The sequence below is a fragment of the Mauremys reevesii genome, linkage group 20 (assembly GCF_016161935.1).
Source record: "Mauremys reevesii isolate NIE-2019 linkage group 20, ASM1616193v1, whole genome shotgun sequence".
Taxonomy (NCBI): Eukaryota; Metazoa; Chordata; order Testudines; family Geoemydidae; genus Mauremys; species Mauremys reevesii.
The window spans coordinates 10168737-10182109 of record NC_052642.1 but is presented as its reverse complement, the minus strand read 5'-3'; the positions used below and the strand labels follow the sequence as shown (position 1 = coordinate 10182109).

Here is a 13373-nt window from a genome sequence, read left to right as displayed (position 1 = left end):
AGCTGCTGCTACATCAATACAGGGACATTAATAATCAACATTAGTCCTGTTGCAATACAATTATACCTAATTTAGGGCCCTAGTCAAATAATCCTAAGCTCCTGCCAGGAAATACTGAACGAAAGTACCCTCAGTCTAGACTCTTTTGCTAAGATGATTAAAAGCTTGGTATCCCTCCTATAGGATGGCAATGAAGTTAGATGCATATACCCGCTGAGGCACTCAGAACTACAGCAATAGCAATACACTGTTGCTTCCTCACTCAAACGTTGTGGCTTCAATTAGTGCTGCTAAGCAGCGCTGCGTGCTGCTAGTTGCAAATCTAGTAGATGTATACAGGCTATTTTGGGGAACTGAATTCTGATATTTCCCTTCTTTCCAGCAGTATGACCTAGGTAGATATAGCTATCGACTCCCTATGACTTCTAAGGCCCAAATCTGGAAGTCCTGATTCTTGATTTGACTGTCATTAAGCTCAGTGGAAGCTTTGCCTGAATACAGCCTGAGCAATGCCTTGGGAGTTTGGCCCATTGACTTTGGTGGCATTACCTGAGTGAGGTAAGGACTAGTCTTGTGAGTGAAGGGTTTGCAGAACTGGGCCACATGTTCAAAATGGAAAAGAATGGCTGGGGAGCGAATTAAAATGTACCACAGAGAGTAAGCATAGAGCCAAGGCACATCCCGTCTGTCGTTAACAATCCCCTTCTACTGACCCTGCAGTTTCTGCAGGAAGCTGCCTCCAGGTTTCCTTGAAGGGGATATTAGAGATGCCCAGCATCAGCCACTGAAGCAGCTGAGAATAAAGGGGGACATGGGAGAGGGTTCTAAAGGAAACCCCACTGGCACTCCCCACTCTCCAAAGTGCCTAACAACCATGTCGACCCAGCTGTCACATTGTTTTATTTTCGTTAGAAAACCCACTCAGGAAAACGACTTGATTCTGATTTGCCCTCTGCTAAAGTGCTTCCAACCCAGGGGGGAATGGTGTTTGCAAAAGCTGGAAAATGCCTGAAGGCACTTAGTTATTAAACCTCAAATGTTGTGCCTTGCCTAGTGAGCTGCAGCGTTTATGTACATAAGCTTTGTCTACTGGTCTGTTCAGTCACAAACAGCCTGAATAATGAAGATGGATGCGCTTGGCTGCAAGTATCAAATGGCAGCAGTAATGACTGCGAATGAATAAAATAAGGGAAAAATAAGAACATAAAAGGCTTTTGCCCTTAGAGGCTTGGCTGTTGGAGTCTGCTCCATGGGCCAAGGGTGACTCAGGGAGGGCAGCATCAGGGCCAGGGTAAATCCTGAACAGATGTGTATGTTCCCATCTTAAGGGTTTACACAAGGTCTGTGTACACAGAATGCTTAGAACTGAAAGGAGATATGATGGATACCACAATTTTAACTTTTCACCCATGGAACACTGAGGGCTGGTCTACACTAAGGGGAAAAATCGATATAAGATACGCAACTTCAGCTACGTGAATAACGTAGCTGAAGTCGAAGTATCTTATATCGATAACTTACCCGTCCTCACGGCGGGATCGATGTCCGGCCTCCATATCGGCCTTGCCACGCGCCGTGCGGCGGGTGGAGTTCGATAGAAGCGAAAGCGTTAGGGGATCGGTATATCGATGATGACGCGATATATCGATCCCTACCGCGGTGGTTTAGACTTGTTCTGAGACAACCCCTAGAGATGTTTTTAGAGAGATGCACCAATACAGCCATGGGTATTTCTATACTTGACTACAAGGTCTGACTTAGTAGTCTAGTGCAATGCCAATGACACAAGTTTTGGGGAAGGCATCAAGATTATCTAAAAATATTAAATAGGTGTCCAGTGTGGAATAATCACATTGGTTGCAAATCTAGTGTCTGATGGTTAAGTGTCTGCATCTGAAAATCAGCCCAGTTGGCACCGATTGGTCCCTTTGTTGAATGCCCCAGAAGAGAGACTAAGGACTGATGGGGATAGTTTGTTCTCTTTGACTCTAAGTTCCTGGAAGGAAGGAATCCTTGTAGGTGAAGGATGGAACATGTGAGTGGAGCAGTATGGGGCAGTTTGCACTTCCAGTGTCCATGCTCTGCTTTTTAAATGGATAAAGAGGAATTCACTTTCCTGGGCTTTCAATTAGCTCCTGACATGTTTTACTTTTATTAACGACATATTTGAGCTGAAAAGTTTATTTCAGTGGAAAAGGTAAAAAAACAGAAAGGAAGCACATGTGAAATGAGAGAGAAAGTGAACATTGGCAGAGATTGCCGCAGAGGTCTTGAGGATTAGAATGAGTGCAACTTCTTCCAGGCCAGTTATCCTCCAGACAGCTCAGGTGCTTCAGACCGGTTATATCACAGGGCTATTCTGGCAAGGGAAGGTGAGAAAAATCAATGAGAGAAGACTAGACGGGATATTTCAGAGTCCAAGGACCTGTTTGCTCAGATATTGGTGTATGCCAGCACAGCAAAACAGTCTGCAGTTGTTTTGTAGAGACTGAGTGTAGATAAATTTCTTTACACAATAAAACCACCACCTCACATAACAGGCTCAGTTCTTCAAACCCTTACTCAGCTGTGGAAAGTAAACAGGGACCTGCAGAATCAGACCCCAAAGACAGAATGAGGGTTGCCTGTGCAAACTTAATTTTGTCCCCTTGTGCATACTCATTAAGATTATATACTCCCTCCCGCGCCCCACAGAACTCCTGCATCATTTAGAACCCGTAATGGCTGGTGATCATTGAACTGGCAGTTAGTCCAGATTTTGTTTTATCCTCATTGTTCAGTGTTAGGCCTCATGACTAACATATTTACTGAACACTATTGAAACTTGGGCTCCTTGCCCAGCCAGACAATTTCCTACCCTTCTTGTGCTCCTCCTCCCCATGGCAAATGCTTTGTCCCAGGACTCCCTCTCTCCTCCCCTCCCCTCCCCTCAACTCCCAATCCCCGTCTGCTCTCAGTCCCAGTCTTTCTCCTCCATCCCCTCCTTGTTCCTAGACTCCTTTCCCAGCCAGTCCCAGTTTCTGCCCCAAGGGCCAGGTCCTCGTCCCAGATATCTTGTCCCTATCTACTCCCTCCTCTGCCCCTCCCCACAAAGTCTGGCTCTTGGCCCCACTGCATTAGAGTCAGGCTGCTTACTCCTGGGAGCCAGCAGGGACACTGAGAGGCGAGCCCTGGTGAGACAGTCTCACTGTACTCTGTCTGGTGCCTAACACCACAGCAACACACAACATCTGAGAGCAGCAATTGCAGGGAAAGTCCAGCTCAGCCCCTGCAACACTGGGAAGGAGCTTGTTCAGCGTAGACAGAATCTTTGGAGAATTTAGCTTCCAAATTCTAACAACTTTCTACTGAGCATGTGTGAAATTATATTTTTTCATAGGCTCATAACTTGGCCAATTTCCCCCCCCACCCCCACAGGAATAACAAAAGGCGAATCCTTACCACAAAAGGCACCCTGCCAAATTTCAAATCCCTGCTCCAAAATATGGAGGTGCTAAAGCACCAAAAGAGGCCATAGGAATATTTTTAACGGTAGCAAAACAACATACTTTTCACTAATCTTATTTTTGGAAATGGCTGAACCATATTTTCTGAAACTTAAAAAAAATAAATAATAATTCAGCCCAAATGGCTAAGGTTTGGCAAAATTATAAGCAATGGAAAATGGTTTCTTAATATGGGGTGTGACAAGCAGCCTTAACCTTAACCAGCTCCATCTATAATATATACATGCTCATAATCCTTTTATGTGTCCAGCCACCGGGGGAGGAGGCAAAGATGCATTTGGCCTGAATGTTTCCTCATGTAAGAAGTTTGAGCAGGATCCTGATTTCAAGTTAATGGGACTGGTTTTTAGCTGAAGCAGTAGTGGCTCATATTTTTAAATTCAATGTGTTTCACATATACATGTATATTTATATATATACATACTGTTCGGGCAAAGACCGTGCCGTCAAGTCTGGAAAGCACCTAACATATCGTGGGCACTACAGGAAACAAATACACCTTGATATAACGCTGTCCTCGGGAGCCAAAAAATCTTACTGCATTATAGGTGAAACCGCGTTATAGAGAACTTGCTTTGATCCACCGGAGTGCGCACCCCCCCCCCGACCCCCCCGGAGCACTGCTTTACTGCGTTATATCTGAATTTGTGTTATATCGGGTGGCGTTATATCGGGGTAGAGGTGTACTAGTAATATAGATACTGAAAGATAGGGAGTTCTCTGATATCCTTAAAGATGAAAGGTTCTGTATAAATTCACCTATAATGTGTCTAGTATGTTAGCTACTTAACCTGCCTCCACCTCATTCACCTGGGCAGCACACCCAGAGAAGATAAATGGACACATGAAATCATCAGTGTGGTTGGGAAAATGGGTTCCCATTACTACACAGTGAAGATCATTGAGACCTTAAAGTGTATTTCCAATTCAGAGGAAAATATTCCCATGGCTCACACAATACATTTTGAAATATACTTTTGTTTCATTGAATTTAAACCACATACAATAGCAGCTATTGCAACTGCCACATATGTGCAGTCTGAAGTCTAGGCAGCTTCACACAGGGCTGTAATCTGAACAGCGGAGCGCTGAGACAGTGGATGTGACTAGCTGTGGCAGTAGGGAAAGCAGGTGGCAGAGCAGCAGGGAGGAAGACTTGCCAACCACACATTGCAGGAAGTCTGAAAGGAAATAATTTGTTTAGCAAGTTTGCCAAATAATATCTATATTTATTATGAATGCACCAAACTTCGCTTATTTCTTCTCATTGGAGGGTTCTTTCCTCCAGTGTGAGTGCGTCGTCTCCACTTAATAAATGGAGACAAAACATTAACAGTTACAGAAACCACAGCAGCAAACAGAGCTTAGCCCTAAGTGTAAGAATCAGTAGAATTGTATGTTATCAATGCAAATCCATAAATCATGCGAGATTCACTGCAGACTGGGTTCAAGTTTGCGCAAATGCTCATGGACCTTGGCAACCTCTATATTTATCTAATCTGAGTTTCATGTTTGTAATAAATCTGCAAACGGGCAAATTTCAAGTTCCATGGCAAACTGTTTGAGCAGCTCCGGTTACTAGCTATTTCTCTAAAAATAGCAACAGAAACATCTACCCATAGGAACTCTACTCCTAGCTCAATAGGAACCCTAAGCCTAGTTCCAAGTGCCCTACCCACAGGAAACCTAATTCTACCTCAATGTGCCCTACCCATAGGAACCATAACCCTAGGGCGGGAAGCCCTACCTATAGGACCCCTAACCCTAACTCTGAGTGACCTACCCATAGGAACCCTAACCATAGCTCCAAGTACCCTACTCTTAGGAACCCTAACCCTATCTCCAAGTGCCCTACCCATAGGAACCTTAACTCTAGGGCGGAAAGCCTTACGCATAGGAAACCTAACCCTAGCTCCAAGTTCCTTTCCCCTATGGACTCTAAGCCTAGTTCCAAGTGCCTACCCATTGGAACCGTAACCCTAGCTCCAAGTTGCCTTTGACACCCTCTTACTTTACTTTACAAATAAGCAACTACTCTGGTCTTGAAAATCCTAATAGATGGAGGATGGGTGAGAGGTGGCCAAGTATGTCCACTTTTAATTTAAAATTATGTCTTCGCATTATTAAGTACAGTTTTATCTTGAACATTTTCTGGATGTGAACTTTGATCCAAACCAATACAGCTGGCACTATACATATCCATTAGTTAAATATCATGAATCTTAAAAGAGTTGGAGAATTGACCAATATGTTGCAAACGTGCCCACTGGATTTACTGCAGTAATTCCCTTCCCACCCACCGCCCAGCACCTCCTGAAGTAAACTGTCCAGACTCTTCAATACAATGTAATTTTTCTTATTTGCTGCCAGTTGTTTGACTGCTATTCAGGCTCATCTTACATGTGGGTAATTGACAGAATTTCAGTCCTAAAGTATTGCACATGGCAGATACTAAGTCCTGTTTACATTGGACCTACAGATTCATCAGTCAGCTGTGTCACTGCACCCATGAGGTTTGTGTTGTCTTTAGTGACCAGAGAAGACAGACTGCGGTTTTCTCAAAGAAGGGAGAGTGGAAGGCTGCTTGTTTTAAATGGATTAAAAAAAAATTATCAACACTGTCATAGAAAAGGGCTTTTGGATTTTGTCTGCTAAAGGAAGAATAGTGAATGGATTTTTTTTTGAGCTTTCAGAATTTTTATCTCATATTGGTTATTTGAGAAGTCTAGAAATGGATAGTTTTTAATTGAACAATAAGAACATAAGAACATAAGAAAGGCCGTACTGGGTCAGACCAAAGGTCCATCTAGCCCAGTATCTGTCTACCGACAGTGGCCAATGCCAGGTGCCCCAGAGGGAGTGAATATAACAGGCAATGATCAAGTGATCTCTCTCCTGCCATCCATCTCCATCCTCTGACAAACAGAGGCTAGGGACACCATTCTTACCCATTCTGGCTAATAGCCATTTATGGACTTAGCCACCATGAATTTATCCAGTCCCCTTTTAAACATTGTTATAGTCCTAGCCTTCACAACCTCCTCAGGTAAGGAGTTCCACAAGTTGACTGTGCGCTGCGTGAAGAAGAACTTCCTTTTATTTGTTTTAAACCTGCTGCCTATTAATTTCATTTGGTGACCCCTAGTTCTTGTATTATGGGAATAAGTAAATAACTTTTCCTTATCCACTTTCTCAACATCACTCATGATTTTATATACCTCTATCATATCCCCCCTTAGTCTTCTTTTTTCCAAGCTGAAGAGTCCTAGCCTCTTTAATCTTTCCTCGTATGGGATCCTCTCCAAACCCCTAATCATTTTAGTTGCCCTTTTCTGAACCTTTTCTAGTGCTAGAACATCTTTTTTGAGGTGAGGAGACCACATCTGTACACAGTATTCGAGATGTGGGCATACCATGGATTTATATAAGGGCAATAATATATTCTCAGTCTTATTCTCTATCCCCTTTTTAATGATTCCTAACATCCTGTTTGCTTTTTTGACCGCCTCTGCACACTGCGTGGACATCTTCAGAGAACTATCCACGATGACGCCAAGATCTTTTTCCTGACTCGTTGTAGCTAAATTAGCCCCCATCATGTTGTATGTATAGTTGGGGTTATTTTTTCCAATGTGCATTACTTTACATTTATCCACCTTAAATTTCATTTGCCATTTTGTTGCCCAATCACTTAGTTCTGTGAGATCTTTTTGAAGTTCTTCACAATCTGCTTTGGTCTTAACTATCTTGAGAAGTTTAGTATCATCTGCAAACTTGGCCACCTCACTGTTTACACCTTTCTCCAGATCATTTAGGAATAAATTGAATAGGATTGGTCCGAGGACTGACCCTTGGGGAACACCACTAGTTACCCCTCTCCATTCTGAGAATTTACCATTAATTCCTACCCTTTGTTCCCTGTCCTTTAACCAGTTCTCAGTCCATGAAAGGACCTTCCCTTTTATCCCATGACAGCTTAATTTACATAAGAGCCTTTGGTGAGGGACCTTGTCAAAGGCTTTCTGGAAATCCATGTACACTATGTCCACCGGATCCCCCTTGTCCACATGTCTGTTGACCCCTTCAAAGAATTCTAATGTGATTCCTGAAGTAAAGTAGTTACAAATCAACTACTGGGGATAGAGCTTGGTTGCCTTTTAAAGAAAAAAGCTTGTATTTAGTTAAGCCCAGAAGCAATTGTCACAATGAATCCATGGAATAATATATATTAGATAGATATATTAATTACAATTGGCATTTCTGAGACTTGTGCTGGGGACTGCCATCTTATGGAAAATTGCTGTCATTTTTCTAACACTGCGGATATGAAAATTCCACAACAGTGACTGTAAACTAGTTTCCAACCTGCTTTAATATTGGCGTAACAATTTGGAGAGAAAGTTTAAACTTTAATATAGAGCTGAACAATTTTGTCAGTTCAGTGGCTGAAAAATGCCCCCCAAAATTGGTTTTGGTTTGATCCAAAATGGAGAATTTAAGGGAGGTTGTTTCGGCAAGAAGTCCCCACAAAATTCCATTTCAAGTTGATCCAAAACAATTTTTTGTTTGTATTTTTATTTTATTTTCTCTTGGGTTTTTTTTTAAAAAACCTTTTTGGAGTTTTTAAAAAATAAATCTAATTACATTATAAAACAAAATGCCATTTCAAAACAGAGAAGTTGAAATGTTTTATTTAAAAAATGTCAAAATAAAACATTTGTACTTTTTCTAAATTAAAAGAAAATTGAGCCAAAACACTTTGCCCTATTTGACCTGAATTTGCAAAGACTAAAAAAATGTTGACTCACTTTAATTAACAAGGCCATGCCTAAACCCTATATTTTTTCACAGTTTAATCTCAGTTGATGGGTGGTGGAGGTGGTAAGCTAGGAGAGCCAAGATGGGTGGTACTAGTCAATTACAGGATGTTGTTGATAAGACAGAAGCTCTTGTGGTAAAGGCACTAGAGTAGGATGCAGAATTAAAGGTTCAATTCCTGGCTCTTCTACAGACTTGTCATGTGACCTTGGGCAAGTCACTTAGGTGTAAACTTTTTAAAGTATCTACAAATTTTGGATGTTTCAGATTTTGGGGGGCTAACTTTCAGAAGCACTGAAGGCACTGGGAGCAGAAAATCAAGGCCTAAATATCTTGGGCTGAGAAGCCAAAAAACAATAGATACTTTTGCTAGTGTCAACCTTAGTCTGTGCCTCAGCTCCCCATCAGTGAAATAAGCTTATTAATATATGCCTTCCTGAGGGAGTTGTTTGAGGATGGATTCATTAACGTTTGTGAGGTGCTCAAATACTGGAATGATGGAGTACCTAGATGTGTATAGATATAGGGCAGCTCTTACATGAGGCAATTTTACACAGAAAAAAAGGCCTGAGTCACAAAATTCAGATGTGGCTCAGGATGCAGATTCCAACATTGTCTAAATTTGAAAGCGGGGGGGGGGGGGTTATGTTCTGGTCTGGTACCCCTCTGTCTAGTTATCGCATGCAAAGCTTATAACAGTGTTTCACTAGTGAAAACAGTGACACACCCAAACCATCACTCAAAACATTTTTCAAATGAAAAGCTGGGATTTTTATTGAGCTGATTTGCAGAACTAGCCAAAAACTACCCAGTGGGAAGTGCCCACCTCCTTCTTCATAGGGCAAATCTGTTTTGATGTGCCTATTTAAAAGAAGAAGTGAAACAAAGCTATATCCTCCTAATTCATTTTTAACCTAATACAGAAGAAATAAGCGGCTCTGTTACTGATAACACCACAAAAGGAATCTATTGCTGTTGGTGAGCAGGTCCTTTTGACACACATGACAGCTTGCCTGTTTTATGACTCTGTATCTGGGAAATGTACTTGAAATCTGAAAGAATGCAATTGTTGGTTCATTGTGACATCAATTCTCAGCCCCAGTGCTGAGAGTGCATTCTCCTTGTGCTTTGATTTAGAGATTTTGGTAGATTCTCAGCCTTCCTATCTCCACACATATATATTTGATGTATTGTTCAGTAAGGCATTTGTTATCTTCTCAGAGAACATGCATGTAACTTGGTAAATCTATTTTCAGATTGTCTCTTAAGATGAATAGTACAAAGGTTGCTTCTGAGGCATCAATTTATCTGATACAGTGAATGAGGCTTGTGACAAATGCAGAGGCCTCCAAGGTGATGGTATTATATGTCACTCCTATGTGGTGTCTAAGATGCTGCTTGCTGGTTTGTTCTGATAAAGTTGTTATACTAATGAGTTCCCTTGCCATTATAATCTCAATAAAATTGGGTGGAACTAACAAATCCTTCAGTTTCATTTTGATCTAGCAAACCAAGGTATTTTGGCTGTTACTAGTTCATTAGTTTCTTCCCTCTTGCCACATTTTATCTTTACCTTAAAGAGTACTTACTAATGGCAGCAGGGATGGCAATGTCACCCTAGGAGACCTAACCACGATATAGCAATACATCTTATTAAATTACTTATACTGTATATTATATTCCCACTACTGGAATGATTCAGTTCCTATTGTCAATATAGCTGTCAGGCAACCAGATCATAGGCGGTCAGGCTTAGTGGTCAGAGCAGTAGTCAGGCCTAGTGGTTGGAGCCCGAATGCCAGATCCCAAGGTTAAGGCAGAGTCAGAGCCAGGGATGGGAGCCAAAAACCAGAGTCTGAATGTCTGAGCCAAGAGTTGAGACAGAGTCGGAGCCAGGAATTGGAGCCGAGGGTCAGAACCAGATTACCTGGAGTCAGAGAAGGCAGAAGCAGGGTTGGGACGGGACTGGAACAAGGCCGGATGCAGGGCAGGGTCTAGGCTGGAGAGAAGCTCCGTGCTGCGGTTGCAATGAGGAGAGCACAGGGAAGCAGCGAATACATAAAATGATGTGTTGAGCAGCCACTGATTCTCTGCAGCTGCTGGGCTTCAGAGCAAGCCACCTGACTGCCTTAGCCAATTGGGTGGTTCTGCTGTGGCCCAGCTGTGCTCATTGGCTGCCTGATAACTTGGCAGGCAGAGCTGCAGGCCCTCATTCCTGACAGTAGCATTATATCCTGCCTGTTCAAGTTACCAACTTTGTTCCAATTATTCTGTCTACTTATGTGCCCACACCTGTGTTGCTATAGTATCTGAGCACCTTACAATCCATCCTACAGTGACATTTGTAATGGGTTAGGGAAGTGTTCTTATCTCTTATCTTTTCCCAGATCATTTATGAATATGTTGAACAGCACTAGTCCCAGTACAGATCATTTGGGGGACCCCTGCTATTTACCTTTCTCCACTGTGAAAACGGACCTTTTATTAACACTCTTTATTTTCGATCGTTTGTCCAGTTAGTGATCCATGAGAGGATCTTCCCTCTTATCCCATGCCTGCTTACTTTCTGTAAGAGCCTTTGAGTCTTGTCAAAGGCTTTCTGAAGGTCCATGTACCCTATATCAGTTGGATCACTCTTGTCCACATGTCTGTTGATCCCCCAGAGAATTCTAATAGATTGGTGAGACGTGATTTCCCTTTACAAAAGCCTTATTGACTTTCCCCCAACATATCATGTTTATCTATGTGTCTGATAATTCTAATACAGTCAACCCATTGGCCTGGTACTGACATTAGCTTTACTGGCCTGTAATTGCCAGAATTGCCTCTGGCAAAAAAATTTTTTTTTTAAATTGGCATTACATTAGCTGTCCTCCAGTCACCTGGTACAGAGGCTAATTACATACCACAGTTAAGTATCAAAGGGGTCGCCGTGTTAGTCTGGATCTGTAAAAGCAGCAAAGAGTCCTGTGGCACCTTATAGACTATGTCTGTTAGTCTATAAGGTGCCACAGGACTCTTTGCTGCTGATACCACAGTTAGTGGTTCTGCAATTTCATATGTGAGTAATGTAGATCTAGTGGCTGACCAGGCATCATACAGAATAACTGGCAAAGCCTTTATTGAAATTCAGGTGTCCTGACTCCTAGCCTCATGGTCAAGCCACTATAGCATATTGAGTCACAAGTTAATTTGATTCCTTTTGCCAGATCTCACACATTTTCCAATGCCATTCCATATAACTATGAGTAACTGGAAATGAGTACAAGTGGCTATGAGCTACTATTTCCAGTGACTCTCAGTTATATGAACTGGCATTGGAAAATGTGAGAGATCTGGTGAAAGGAATTAAATTAAATTCTGTCATCACTGACTGTGTGGATTCCAAGTTGTTCCTCATGCTTACCCTGTGCTGTATACATTGATAGTAATTAGTGACTAAGGACCTTCGTTTTGTTTTAATCCATCAATTGTTGGCCATTGTTTCATATCTTTAACGGAAGGGAGGAGGATCTTGGGGTTAGGGCACTTGGCTGGGCATCAGGAAATCTAGGATCATTTCCCAGTTGTGCCACAAACTGCTGTATAACCTCCCATTGAACTGAATGGGAATTGGACACCTAAATACCTAAAGCCCAGTTTTGCAAGTATCTGAGCATCTCTTGCCAGGGGATTTCAATGAGAGTTGAGGCTGTTCAACATCTTGCTGGATCAGCCCCATAATAAGTTTAAAACAATGGCAAATAAAAGCATATGTTCCTTTCAGCACAATCTGTGCCTTATAATCAAACCTAAATATTCACAACCTGCTCAGATCATAATTAGAAGAAAGACTTAAATGTAGAATGTTCTACTCTTGTCTACAGGTTTACAAAAATGAAATTAAATGTAGGCTTTCTATTACAAAACAATAGGCAAATTGAAGGCCAATTATGCAAACCCATCAGAGAACTTGGTGAACTGTAGAGAATTTTGCATTTCTGAGGCAGAACGACTTTTTTGATGAAAGAACTCTACCACAAGAAATTGAGAACATCTGTGCCATCAAAGAAAGAATGCGGTGAATAATTGGACAATCATAGACAAGCAGCCATTTGAATATGAAACTGCTTGTAATGTCGCAATGGAAGGGAAATTACAGAATACCAATGTTACTCAGTTGTCATGTGCTCACACTTTTTCCATATTATTATGGCACATTGGGAGCTTATTCTGCAAAGTCTGAAGGGCTGACAAGAGGGGCATTTGGATCCATTATTTTTCACATCACACACACAGTCACACACAGAGGAAAAAGTCATAGGAATTCTACTTCTATGAGCATCCAGCTACTAACCACTCCTTTAACCTTTCGTTGGCAAACAATCCCACCTGCAGCCATCTCCCAAATGGCAAACCCACCATGAGCAGCAAGCTTATTCAGTGTCCCAGCTCACAAATTTTGGGAAACAACTTTCCCCAAGTGGCAATATTAAGTGGCTTCCAGCTGGCAAATTTTCTTACCACACTCCCAAGGGAGAAACACTCTGACTCACCTCCCAGCTAATGAACCTGCACAAAGTCCCATCCCATCTCAGCTGATGACCCCACTGGAAACTCTCTGCCAACTACCAGATACTGCTGGAGGTGCCATTTGAGGTATAGTGGTGGCCCAGTCTTCCCCAAAGTGCATAAGGGAGGGGTGAGGCAATTCTGTGCACCATGCAGTATTGCTAATCCTGCAACAAGTGGTGGTAGGGTTAGATATGGCAGACTCTTGGATGGTGGTGTGTGGCTATACTTCCCAGTGGCTGCAGAAGGCATCGATCAACCTACCTAGTAAGTATCTCAAGCATATTGCTTCCAGGGGCTTCTGCTAGGGTGCTTGACCTCAGCTTTGATCCCAAACATGGACTACGTTGCAGTGCAACAATTGAACCCTTTAGTCTTTTCTATACATAATCAGTGGAAGTACAGTATTAAGACAAATTTTCCACAGACAAATGTTTCAGGTAGCCTTAATTCCCCCAACAAGAGGGGGGAAAAAAGGTTCAACTTTGTTATGATTTC

At 42.1% G+C, this 13373-nt stretch overlaps 1 long non-coding RNA gene across 1 annotated transcript in view; it reads right to left on the bottom strand.

Annotated features, from left to right (window-relative positions):
* Positions 1-2174: 2174 nt before the first annotated feature.
* The window catches only part of LOC120387277, an 85783-nt gene continuing 74584 nt past the window's right edge, over positions 2175-13373 (bottom strand). Inside the window, exon 3 of the long non-coding RNA XR_005590094.1 lies at positions 2175-2359. This is a non-coding gene — a long non-coding RNA (uncharacterized LOC120387277). The remainder of the gene's footprint in view (positions 2360-13373) is intronic.